At 43.3% G+C, this 13,256-nt stretch overlaps 1 protein-coding gene across 1 annotated transcript in view; it reads right to left on the reverse strand.

Moving 5' to 3' along the window:
* Chst9 (carbohydrate sulfotransferase 9) overlaps positions 1-13,256 on the reverse strand; it is a 146,719-nt gene that overhangs the window by 104,003 nt on the left and 29,460 nt on the right. The window contains exon 2 of the mRNA XM_051163470.1: positions 3,258-3,299. The gene's annotated coding sequence lies outside the window, so the exon portion shown is untranslated. The remainder of the gene's footprint in view (positions 1-3,257; positions 3,300-13,256) is intronic.

The following is a 13,256-nucleotide window of genomic DNA, read 5'->3' on the forward strand; positions in this document are numbered from 1 at the left end:
CCAAACTGACAAGCTTTCCTAATATTTCAAATATTGCTCATGGAAGACCCCTGGATTCATTATCCTCAAAGATCTAGTGTAGTCAGGAGCTCCTTGTAGTCATCAGTCATGAATAATCACCGGCTGGGTGAGTCAACCATGCTCCCACATGAGGGATCTGTCTTACATTAATTAAAATGGGAGTCAATAATGTGCAAAATTTAGCCTATATTTTCTTTATTACTGCCATTTGGCAAATTGAGAGCGAGAGCTCTTGCAATTCAAATCTCTCTCTGAGGAAGGTTTAGAAACTATCAAGATAGATCTTGGCAGCTCTCTCTTGGGTCCCCAAGGCTCACTAAGCATGTGAAGAGGACACAGGCTTTGCGCCTAGTGGCTGATGCAATAACCTGTGTCCACACATGGGAACAAGTCTGTCTTGTCTGTTATAACCAGGAAATTCTATATTGAGATTGAAAACCGGTGCTCAGGGAGCCACAGGGTGCAGGCAGTCTGAGTGTTGTTACTTGGCTCTAGTTTTACATTTGTGCTCCAGGAGTGGGTGGTGCTGCAAAACGGAGTTGCTGCCTCTTGTGCCATGGAAAAAGTGAGCATCACGTGGCAGGTGATGAACCTTGGGGTCCTAGGCTGCTAACTCGGAACAGAAAAGACACTTTTTATTCGAGTCGGGGTTGAGGATGAAGTTCAAAGTCTTGAGTATCTCTGGGTCCTGTGCTAGACCAGCGTTTCTCAGTGTCCCCCGCGGAACTTCACCCAGTCCATCACGCCTAGATGATGAAATCGTGGCTTTTGGTTGCAGCGGAGCCCAGGGATGTGGCTGTACTTGCAAAGCCATCTTTTCAGAACCAGCTATCTACGCTGCTTGTGAACATGTATTCATACTCTCCTGCATTCGTTCTCCACAGCGACTCCCCACCCGCTGCCCAGAAACCAGCTCTTATTTCCAGAGAGTAATAACAATGGGCCAGTGCCCATCTCTACCACACCTTTCTGTGCGGCTGGTACAGGGCCAGACTTCCATGGCCTCGGGAACACATTCTCCCTGCTTTACCAAACAGGCTCGGCAAGGCCATGCAACAGCCCTCTGGGGACCACGACCAGCTGCTTCTTCGTGCAAACTTTTAGTTTATGAACGCTTTCACACAGTTACAAATTCTTCCAAACAATGAATTGGCTGTTGTCTTTGTCTCCATTTTACATGTAGTGACCTACTTGCCCATGCCACATGGTGCACAGGTAGAGTTGAGCTGTTTTTCGAACATGTGTCCTTCTACTCTCTGTCCTGTCCCTGCCTCCACGAGGTCCTAGAGAACTCATTCAATCAGACACAAATTGCCATACATGTCAGATTTCTTTATGTCCTCCACCAAATGTACCATCTTCTAATTCTTCCTTTCCTCCCGCCTAGGGGAAAAACTGACTCTGTTGTCTGTCCCTAAACCTCCTCTTCTTTGTCTCTGGCTGCTTTTTATTTATTCCTATATTTTATATTCAGTCCTACTCAGGCAACACTCAGTTCTCTCTCTGAACACCTGTCATTTTGAACACTTAATGAGCACCTGGAGTCGATCTCATCCCTTTATATGTACACCGTCCCCGTCCACACACCCTCTCAAGCCACAGCTCAGTCACACTGAGACCTATTTCTGGAATCATCCATGTACTTCTTTATCTCAATATCCCTGTTTGTATTGCTTGGAAGGCTCCCATTTTCGTTGCTTTAGAAATTCTAGTCCTCCTCCAATTCTATCCCTTCAGCTCAAATGTCAACCCAAAATGAATATTTCCCTTCTGTTCTAATCACGTCGGATGGGTATTGGCTGTGTTGCTTAGTATTTTGTATACTGGCTAGCACATCCCTCATCACATGGGGAAGTTGCCTCAGTCTCTTTTTCAGCTTATGATCTGCCCACACAAATGAGTACAAGAGGGTTTTACTTATCACCAAATCCCTGACACAATAAGCATGGTCCTTGGCTTTTTTTTTTTTATGATGAATGAATAAAAGAACAAAGGGTAATGCAATTCCTACCCTGATTGTTCAATAGGTCTCAAGGAATAAAATGATCTGATTTCTTAATCTTTATTATTATCCTGAGGATTTGTTTTGTTTGCCTTGTGAAAATATTGAGCTTCTGGTTAAAAACAAAAACAAAAACAAAAACAAAAACAAAAAATGCTTGCTCTATGGTGTCATGAAAATATTAAGAGTGTATTATCTCTCTTTCATAAGTAGAGATAGTATCTTGCTGAGGAGACCAATGCTATGAAAAGCCATCAAAAATAAAATGTATACTTGTTAGTTTTAAAAAGATAAGAATTGATCCTTTTCTATAAAAATTGCTCCCAAGGCCTGGTGGCTCGTGCTTGCAATCTCAGCATGGAGACGCTTGGACAGGAACATTTCTGCAAGTCTGAGATCTTGAGAGCTTTATAGTGGGCACTGAGCCAGGCTAGGATACCTAGTCAGACTATCACAAAAGAAAAGGCACGTATAGTCACGTATCTCATAATAGTCCATTTCAACAGACTGCAGTAACAGGCTTGAAGTGGGGGGGGGGAGGTAAAGTAAGTGTAAGTGTGCAGTATGCGAGTCAGAAGTTACCGAATGGCACACAACTTCCTTCCTCTCAGTGCTGTGATCAGCCAATAAAGACTAAGGCCACACTTACTTAATGACATGGATCCTTACTTGCCAGCTGAATCTTTTTGCCTAAAGAACATGATATGCCTGATCCATGAAAAGATTTTTGCAGGAGTTGCAAGTCCTTTCCCTCTGCACCCAGCCAATCAAATTCCTCTCAGACCATCCAAATAAAATTTCAGGCCTCGTCTAGACCGAATGATGTGTAGTAGCGATATCTGAATTGATAAGGTTTTACTGGATTCACAAATGAAGGCATTTTGACATTTAAAAAATTATAGTCCATGCCTCAGGGAAGTAGTATATAGTTTAAAATAGAAACAGAATATAATATTTTTTTCCAAGTAGAGAGAGTATTGCGTATTCCATGAGTTGACAAAACATTAGCAAAGCCTCTCCTTTTTTTTTTTTTTTTTTTTTTGGAAAACTTTTGGATTGAGGTCCTGGTCGGCTGGCTTCTCTTCTCACCCTCAGAGACTCCCCCCTCCCATAGTAGCATGTGGGCTGTGGTTTCTGGTGCTCGCCATCCCCCAGTCAGGTACTTAGAAGGCTGTAGATGTGCTGCGTATTCTGCTAGGCTAAGGAGCAGAGATGAGAGGAAGCTGCTACTCACCGATCCTGGGCACATGCTGCAAGGGAGCTCCCAGCCGCCATTCTGCCAAACAACAGAAAGGACATTTCTACATCAGTGCCATAGCCAAAGGCATTTAACACAACTTTCCACATGGAGACTTGTAACAAGGATAGTACTGGGGAGGGGTCCTAAAACAAAGCATGCCACCCCTTGGGCTTCTGGTGACAGGTTAGGTGTTCCTTAGGAAATGTGGCATTGCTCTCAAACGTTACCATATATAAACATGTGTCAAGGAGGAAGCCGGGAAGTTGGAGATGAAATGGGTCACACACAGATGAGGATTTCCCTTGAGTTAACATTTTACTTTAAAATCTACCAGCATATTAATCTATGATTGTATTTTCCACTTAAGATCATTGTATCAGCCACACTCTAGGGCAGGAGTACTTGACCAATGAAGAGACTTTAGGTTTTTTGTTTTGCCTTAGTGATATTTTGTCTATTTGTCTTAGTGTTTGATTTCCTTTTGAGAGGAAGAAGGGAGGGAGGAAGAGAAAAAAAAGTGGGTGGATAGGGAAGTAGGGAGGATCTAAGAAGAGTTTGGGAAGGGAAAGAATATTATCCAAATACACTGTATGAAAATTTTTTACAAATAGTGAAATTTCATAGACAAATTGTACAAAACTGAGTACTCTGGATAAGCATGGCTGAGGAACAGGAATACATGGGTAAGTATGGCAGGTTCATCTGAGGATCTGTGGTGCAGTATCAGATACCTTAGGTTGTAAGGCTAGAAGGAGAAAGTGAACTGATATCCAGGCAGATATGGGTTCCAAGAGAAGCGACCCATGGTCACTTATATCATCCAGAAACAATGGGAGCGTGTTCTGCAGGGAAGAGCTTAGCAGAAGTTCTTTTCATCCTAATGAGCAAGAAGGGCCTTTTCTGCCAGGTTGAGTTGCTCAAATGTAGCATAGCTGTGTTAACTCATCTATGAGACAGAAGAGGAGAGCCTTGGCCCACACAGGCATGGACTGTGAGCATCCTTGTTACCCTAGAGTGTTCTAATTCACCCTCCTGAGTACATCACACATACTGTATTATGATATATTCTATACTATGTCATGCATATTACACATAGTATTAATTATATTTAGAATATTTGCTATGCTGCCTATGTAGTATATATTTAAAGTACAAATACAAAATGTAGCCACCTGAATGCCTAAAAACTCTCTTCAAAATATGTCATTTCAAATATGAACTAGTACTTAAGTGCTGTGGCTTAAGTCATGCTAGGAACATTAGGCTTCTGCCCCATCCTGTTCCATTTAAATAACCTGCTGCCGGCATGACTCATTTATAATACTGCTTTCTCTTGCCCTAATTAAGACCACAAATCCTCGCTCCTCTTATCTTTTTAATCAGCTTTTCACCAAATTTCATTTGTTTTAAAATATACCAGGCTATCCTTGCGTCAGTGAGGTGAGTTTCTGCCTTTAGGGTGACTTAGAAAGACACCCAGGAGCCTTTCTGAGCTGCACTGGTTAGAGTGTCCTCATGTGAGGTCTCAGCCATCCCACTGGTTGAGCAATTTCTGCATTTTGGATGAAGATATTTATAAGTCATTTATACAGCTCATCAATAAATTATAGTCCTTCAGGACGGCTGATCCCCACAGGTTGGAACCTGATATGTAAACCCACCGCTTCAACCTACTTTAGTGTAATTGCAACTTGACTTGAGCTGCTCGTCTGTGTCCCAGCAGCACCATCAAGGTCACAGCTTCTTCACTTGGCCATGAGAATACGCTTTAGACCACAAGACCATGTCTTCCTCCACACATCCCCCAGCATGCCATTGTCATTTACCTGCACCATCACTCAGTGGCGGAAATAATTCAATTATTGCGGAAAAGGAGAAATTCCAGTTCCAAGTGCATCTACTCTTTTTATCTTTGATGATATCTCTGGTAGTTTGCACACCGGTTGCAAGACGGATTGCTCTCAATAGCGTGGTTCTGAAGTTCTCTAGCTTATAATGATCAAGTCAGTTTCATAAGGATGGGGCATGGCATGTGCTCCCCCTCAGTGGCTGGGATAGCAAGGCAGGGTAAGGCCAACTGTCAATACTTTAAGTGAATCTGGAAACCTGGCATCGGGACACAAGGAATTCATGCAGTGAGTGCATCCCCTTTCCTGCCTACTCCGTCTCCCCACACATCACAAGTGGAGCTACACTAATTAGGCAATGCTCCGCTCCTACACTGTGCAGTAAAGTTGCTGAATGCTACCATGATTCAGTTTTACTCTTTCTTATAAGCTGCCCCAATCTAATGCAGTGTCAAGCATAAATGTATGTGGAATTAAACTAAAAATTTGAGAGATACATATATTCTGATAATCTGAAAAAAAGACAAAAGAAGTTTTAGAAACTATTTTCAAGAGTAAATATTTGTCCTCATCTCCTAATAACAGCAGTTGACTGTGGGCTCTTCAAAGGCATTGCTCATGTCTAACTTCTAAATCATTCTTACTCTACTTACTATAGTGTGTGTGTGTGTGTGTGTGTGTGTGTGTGTGTGTGCATGTATGCACGTGTGCGTGAAGGTGCCCATACAGAACAGCAAGGGGCATCAGATTCCTTGCAGCTGGAGTTACAGATGTTTGTGAGCCCCCTGGTGTGGGTGCTAGAGTCCAGACTCTGGTCTTTTGATAAAGCAGTGATCACCCTTAACTGAAGAGTCCCAGCCCCGCCTCCAGCCCTTTTCTAGCAGATTCATGTATTAAGAGTCTAGGGCACTGTGCTCAGGCCACACTGGCTTACTAGCTAACTGAACATTTACTAAATACTATGGGTATCTTTCCATTTGAAAACCCGTCCAATGCATGTTGTGTATTGTGGTTACAACTGAATATGGTATTAAAACTTAGCTGGTGACATGCACAGTGTATCAAAACTAGAATTTTCTATGTTGCCCCCATCTTTTACTCTGAGGAGTCATTATGCTTTACTTTCGTGTACAGTTAGCTGCACCTGTTGAAACTGGAAGTGAAAGCCATTGTTACGATGGAAAAACCACTAAAAAAAAAAAAAAAAAAACCAGCACTTCACCAGTCTCTATTTGGAGGACTAAGAGTTTAACAAAGCTTGAGTATTATGATGAGCCACGAGAAACTCATACTCGGGTGAGAGAAGCGGGTACGACTGTAAGTATTTTCCATTGGAAGAACTCAAAGTCATCTCCTGACCACATGAAATGTTAATGCAGTTAGTAGTCACCACCCCCAATAGAAGAGACCAAGACAAGAAAAGGTGACACAGCTTCCTGAGGCCACACAGCCAGTTGTCAAAGCTGAAGCAGATCATTTGCGACTTCCAAAGTCTTCACCTTAAGATTAAACTAAAAGCTTAATTATGTGTTTCTGTGTGTCTGTTAGTGGTCATGGAGGCCAGACACATCAGAAATTCTGGTGTGCCCCACAGGCAGTTGGGAACCACCAGCCATGAGTGCTGGGGACAGAGCCTTTGTGGCATGTGCTTTGAGCCACTGAGCTATTTCCCCAGTTGCCACTTCCCAAAGCCTAGTTCTTACTAATGAGACAGCGTGTGCTTTCCCAGCTAAGTCATTCAGATATATAGTGATTAACACTCTCTTTATTTTGAGAATGGTTATTTGATGCAAAACGAACAAAAGTGTCATGGTGGAGATGTGCAGGTCCTTCGATGTTGTGTTTAGATGCTAGAGCTAAAATTGTGTCTTGAGTCCTTCTTTTGAAATAATGACATCATCTTGATGTAACTTCTCCTCTTGTCTTTTAAATTGCTGAATATACAATTATTTGATCAGTAAGAACTGTGATAACTGCTAACAGAGACCGGGTGTTATTAAACAGCAGGCATGCTGCCAAGTGCTTTCTGTGAACCTATGTTTCACATCAGAGAAATTGCTCGAGAATACTGCAGAGAGTAAAGCTATGAGTTCCCAGACTTGCGCGTTCTTAAATAGTTGAAATCTGAGGTCATCTTTCACTGTCCCCAGTTCAGTTCCTCTGAACTGAACCAAGAACTGAAGTGAACCAAGAACTGAAAAGCACAAAGCAGAATTGTTTTAGATTTTCATTTTTTTCCCTAATAATTTACCATTCTCTTCTTGACACCTTATTCTATAACTTATGGTCACTCGAGTTGATAAATCTTTTCAAAACATATTCGTAGAAGCAGTAACTATTTCTTTTACATACTTGTGGGTCAGCATGTCATTGGTTTTTATAATTTGTAACTGCTTTATTTTATGGACAAAGAAATTTAATAAGGATGGTGTGGGAGGAAACTCAACGGACTCTTGACTCACCTGTAGCCACACAGGCAGAGCCTAAATTTACATGTGGCTTGGAGAGCTCGTGTTGTTGAGAGCACCAGCCTGTATGTGTGTGGCAGGAAGGGAGCCAGGTGTTTCTGCGTGCCTTTTATTGGTTAGACTGGCTCTTTGACAACTCTTTACAAGTACATAGTACATTCAGTTTGCTCTCCCTGCCATGTGTTACCCGCCTCTCACCCACTCCTGTCTCTGGTGCCTTCTCTCTACAGGCTCTTTCTTTATTCATGCCTTTTTGTTTTGTGTTGTGACCCATTTATTTTCACCAGAACTATAAGTGGTGCAGCCACAACTCCAGAGCTGCCTGGCAGAGCTTGGGCAGGTGTGGGGGTGGGGATAGGGGTGGGGAAATCACTATTTGGACTACAACTGATGAGGACAATTGTCCCTTCACAGAGACTGTAAGGTGGTGAGCAGATCATCAGGGGTGGTTAGGGCTCCTCAGCTGTTGATAGGCACAGTCTTGTGCAGGGCAACCAGGAGCTTCATCAGGTAAATCACTGAAGAAGAGGTTGGCAAAGAACTATTGTGTGTGATATTTTATGTGTTTTTAAAAAATATTGAAGTTAAAGGTTAAAATGTGAGAAGGACGAAGACATTGAGTATGGCTATTATTTTTCTTAAGACTGCAAAACTAAGGTGAGTCTAGAGCTTGGTGCAGTGCGATGTTTTTGCCTCTGTCTCATTGTTCCTCAGGATCCGGTGCACTTGCCCACCTCAAAGAGGAGGCAGAAAAATAGAGAAGAGTGGTCGGCGGAGAGCAGTTTGTCTTAGGAATTTTCAAAAAAGCCTGTGGTTTCTTTGACTTAACCCAGATATTTCTAAACTTCATACTTGACTGATTCAACCCAAAGCGGGGGCTGGGGCTGCATTTCAGCAAACCCACTTTGCTTGCTAATAGGGCACAAAGACCTGGCTTTTGTACTTCTGAAATTGAGAAACCCCGAAAGGGCATGACCTCTTACTAGCAAACAATAAACAATGCAGAAGAACCCAATGGTCCTGTGGGGGAACCAAGGATGGGGTGGAGCTTAAAACTGCATATAAGGGTGAACGGCAAAGGCAGTGAGGTAGGTGATGCTGACCTCACCACACTCTTCCTTCTGCTCCTCTGGATCCCGCAGCTTCTATGTCTCTCAAGTCCTGCTCCGGCTAAGCCTGTGGAACCCCAATTTTGAGGAAGTTTCTGGCCACCTGAAGAGGAAGCATTACAGCAGCTGTTCTACCTGAGTAGTGGCAGCTTTCCTGACAAGCACAGGTGATTTCAGTTTGAGTTGAGCCCTTTCTCCATTTTTTTTCCTTGGCATTTTCCAAGGAATTTTTTTTTTTTCAGAAGAAATGTATAGTCAAACCAAGACTTCTCTGTCTTTGTGAGGATTTCATGAAAAGTTCAAGATCTCAAATGGCTATCCATCCCTCTTTGAGGTTTTTTTTTTTTTTTTTTTTTTTTTTTTTTTTTTTTTTTTATCAGTGCTTCAAAATATTTATACCCTGGGCCATCAGTTATCTACACTTTCAAAGTGAGGTGTCCAGGTTAACGTCAGCTGCAGACATAATTATTGCCATTGGTGGGATTTACAGAAAATGCATCTTGCTTCACTAGTTTTTGGAAGGTGATTATGAAAGAAGGACACTCTGCAGCATGGCAGGACCATGTGCAGCCATATGAGTAAGGGGCTTTGTCAGTTTAGTGAAGATTGCAGAACTGGTTAGTCAGTTAAAAGGAAGCACCGATCGGAAAGAATGAAGCAGGGAGAGACTCAGAAGCTGTGTTTGAGGAACATGCTTGAAGGGCATCCTTTGTAAAACCACGCTCTGCTGCAGAAGAGGCAGCGTTCTTACCCATCACTCTGCCAGCAAAGGGCGTGGTCAAGACAGGTCCCCCATGGGAGGACCCAGCACATGCTCTGTATCAAGTAGTGGGAAGAGAATGCCACCATGAGGGCTATGTATGGGACAAGCCCAAGAGGCAGCCTCAAAAAGAACAGCACTGTGAAGGCCAGGACACCTGAGCCCCTGGCTGGGCCAGACTGTCAGCTACCCCAGGGGTCTCCAAACTCTTCCATCTATAAAATGTTTTCATGTTTATCTTTGGTGTGTAATTCAAGGAGACAGGACAAAAGGCAAACATTTCTTAGGAATCAGTCATTCACCATTTTCCACATAATGCTATATTATTTAATACTGTTTTCCATAGTGCTTTCCTAAGCCTGGCTCCCTATGGGCTTGGCGGCTGCTCACTAGGTACAGGCTGGTGAGCTAGCTAGCCTCACTGCTGACACATGATCAGACAAAGCCCTGACTGTTGGTTCTGCCAGGTGGCTTAGTGGGTAAAATTGCTTGTCACGAAGCCTGAAGACTTGATTTTGACCCTTAGTACTCACATGGAAGGTGACAACTGACTCCTGAACATTGTCCTCTGACCTCCAACTCAACAGTTTCACCCCACCCCCTCCATCATAAAAGGAATAAACCATCTCTTTCACTCTTATCTATGTTTGATCCAGCTCTAAATATGTATGTTATGTATCTGTGTATGTTTGTATATATGCATGGGTGTGCATGTGTGTGGTTGTGTGAGTGTGCACATGTTTGTGTGTGAGGATGAATGTGTGAGAGTGTGGGTATATGTATGTGTTTGAGTGTGTGCGTGTGCGTGCGTGCGTGCGTGCGTGCGTGTGTGTGTGTGTGTGTGTGTGTGTGTTGCTAACATTAACCTCTCTGGAAAATCTTTAACCTTCCTTCACGTCTCCAAATTCTAGCATCCAGGAGGGTGGGGTATTGATGGATCAATGCAGCTAAACTTAAATGAAATGTGCAGTCCTTTCTGCAGTGGTCCCGCCTGAGCTTGCACATGTGTGTATACTTATACAGACAGCTCTTCCTGCCATTCATGAGTGCAGCTCTGGCACAGCGCAGCACCTTGTTTCCACACTCTCTTCTAGCCTCTCCCCTTGATCCTTTTGCTCCACATCTCATATTTACTTACTCTTTCCTTCTTTGAAAACATTATGCTCACCAGCAGCATCCCAGCCAAGACTATTAAGGCTAGCCAAGCGAGACCTGACACATTTGCCTCCAAACACCTACTACTGATCCATTTTCACCTTGGTGTATCAAATTAGTTAGCTGTTCAAAAACAGTTTTACTGGCATTAATCTCCTCTTGAATACCTCAATTTAATTTCCACGGTGAAAGGAGTCGGTTTGTCTCTACATTTGCCTAAAATAGGCTTTCTGCTCACTTGTGTGGCTCAGAGCTCTCTCACACCACGTCTAGAAGTCTCCAGGCTATGTTATCTCTATCTAAAGCCTGAAACACCTGGATCTCTTTCTTCTGCCTCTGAAAGTTCTAGTCTTTCTTAAATAGGCATGGGTGATGGCTTCATTTCTGTGTGCACAGTGGCAGCCCTCGAAACCACAGGAATTGTTGCATGTTGGGAAGTCTGGTCACAGCCCAGAGGTGAACTGCATGGCAGGCCAAGCCCTTTAGCTTTATCAACTTACTTATCCCTTAACTTTGCCTGGTAAATATTACCTCTGTCCTTATGGTGGCTCGGGGATGACATTGACCTGTCTAGGTCACAGAGGTACCCAGTGCAGGTCCTGGTTGTAAATGACTTGGCTTAGTGCAGCTTCTGTTGAGAACATCCCTTGTATCAACTGTCTCCGCCACCTCCAGGCTCCTGGAGGAAAGGCTCCCCTCTCCCTCTCTCTCTCACTTGCTCCCTCCCTCCTTCCCCCCTGCCCTCTCTCTCTGAACCAGTGACAGCTTCACAAAAACTACCATAACAGTGGCAACAGTCACCACAGAAACCATAGGAATCCCTGACAGGGACTGGCCTGCTTAGTGCACAGTGACATGCCACTTTCTCCATATTCTGACACATGTACAGACCATGTATCCTAAAACTCTAAAAGCATCTGCTCTGTTTCCACATTCAGAATACGAAAGAGGTGATGACTGAACTTTAGACACCAGACTATCTATCCCTTTCTTCTCCCTTCCCTCTCTCCATCCTTCATCATGTCCTCCACTTCCTCCTCCTTTCTTTCATCCTGCTTCTTGCCCCTTCTTCCTTCATTTCTTTCTTCGTCTGCCACTCACAAAGCCCACAGTTGTTTTGTGCTCATGCATAGTGTGTATTTGGGTTTGTTATTAAAGTTTTCATGCTAAATAATAAAATATAGATTATATAAAATTATACCTATTGCTAAACTTTACTCTGACCCTACCATGGCCTAGATATTAGCTTCTCTTGGTGAGTGTCAGGTCACTTTTCCTTCATAACAGCTCCATGAGAAAACTATTACGGTTTCTATATCATGGCTAAGGTGACCGAGCTGAGTGCGGTTAAGGTCATACGACCTTAAGGGGCCAAACGAGGATTCTGTCTTGATAGTTTGAGTACAGCCTGCCCTCCTAACCTTTGCTCTTGGCTCCCTCCAGGAATAGACAGAACTTCATGGCATCCAAAGGGCAGATGTGAAATTAGCTTCATTCCTTTTGAAAAGAGCTCAGTACATAGTAACGGGGGCAGCAGGAGCGCTTCCAACATTATCACAGGCTCTACCCGAAAGCACTGGCCTGACCTTTATGAAGTGAACCTCTTGGGGCTGTATCTAGCTCATTTGTTAAATGAAAAGTTAGCACCAAATAATCCCGGGAATTCCTCCCAGACACGGGAGCCTGTGTAGTCACAAGGAGGCTGTGTGACAGGGTCTTCAGAGTTTGAAGCACTAGGCTTCTCAAATTAGCCCAGCACACAGTTGTCAGTCCACCACAGTGCCTTGCTTCTAAAGCTCCCAGCTTGTCATGTCGGCCTCTACTGCTTACGACTGTCTAATAACGCAACCCAAATTCTACTGGGAAATATAGGGATTTGACCTATTTGCCAACCTGTGCGCTGCATGCTCCAGAGCAAAGTCTCAGTTCTGAGTCCTTTATCATCCTCATGGGCAGCTGTGAGTTGGGTGTGAAACTTGCACTCACATATAGTGCTTTCTCTGTGTCGACACCAGCTGGGTACTGTACCCCATTTTAAAATGGACTTGATTAACGGGGGTGTTTGAACTATGAAGATTTTTTTGTTTGCTTGTTGTGTGTGTGTGTGTGTGTCTGTGTGTGTGTGTGTGTGTGTGTGTGTGTGTGTGTGTGTGTGCATATGTGTTCATTTTCATCATTGCTTTGCAAATAACATAATCCATGCCAGCTTTTTCTTTTGATCCAAGGATAGGCTTATCTGTGCACCATACTACTTAGAGTAATCATTTTGTAGGCTTTGATGAGGGTGAAGCTAGTGCTGGTTACTTTGAAATCTCCTAAATGTCTTCAGTGCAAAGTCCCCTTGTCACTTTCAAAGCAGCATACATCTCAGTGTGCATCTGCAACTCAGGCTCTTTCTGTCCCTCACATGGCAAGCATCTGCTCATTAGTCTTCACAGAGTGTTCTAACTCAGCCACTTCTTCCATTCCCATGGGTCCTTCTTTGGTTTTTTAATCACCATTATCCTTGGCTTAGATAAGTGGTTCTCAATCTGGGGCTTGAGACCCCAATAGGAGCTGCATTATCATGTATCCCGCATATTAGATATTTGAATTTTGATTCATAAGAGTGGCAAAATTACGGTTATGAGGTAGCAATGAAAATATAGTTTTAT

Source organism: Acomys russatus, chromosome 20 (assembly GCF_903995435.1).
Source record: "Acomys russatus chromosome 20, mAcoRus1.1, whole genome shotgun sequence".
Classification (NCBI taxonomy): domain Eukaryota; kingdom Metazoa; phylum Chordata; class Mammalia; order Rodentia; family Muridae; genus Acomys; species Acomys russatus.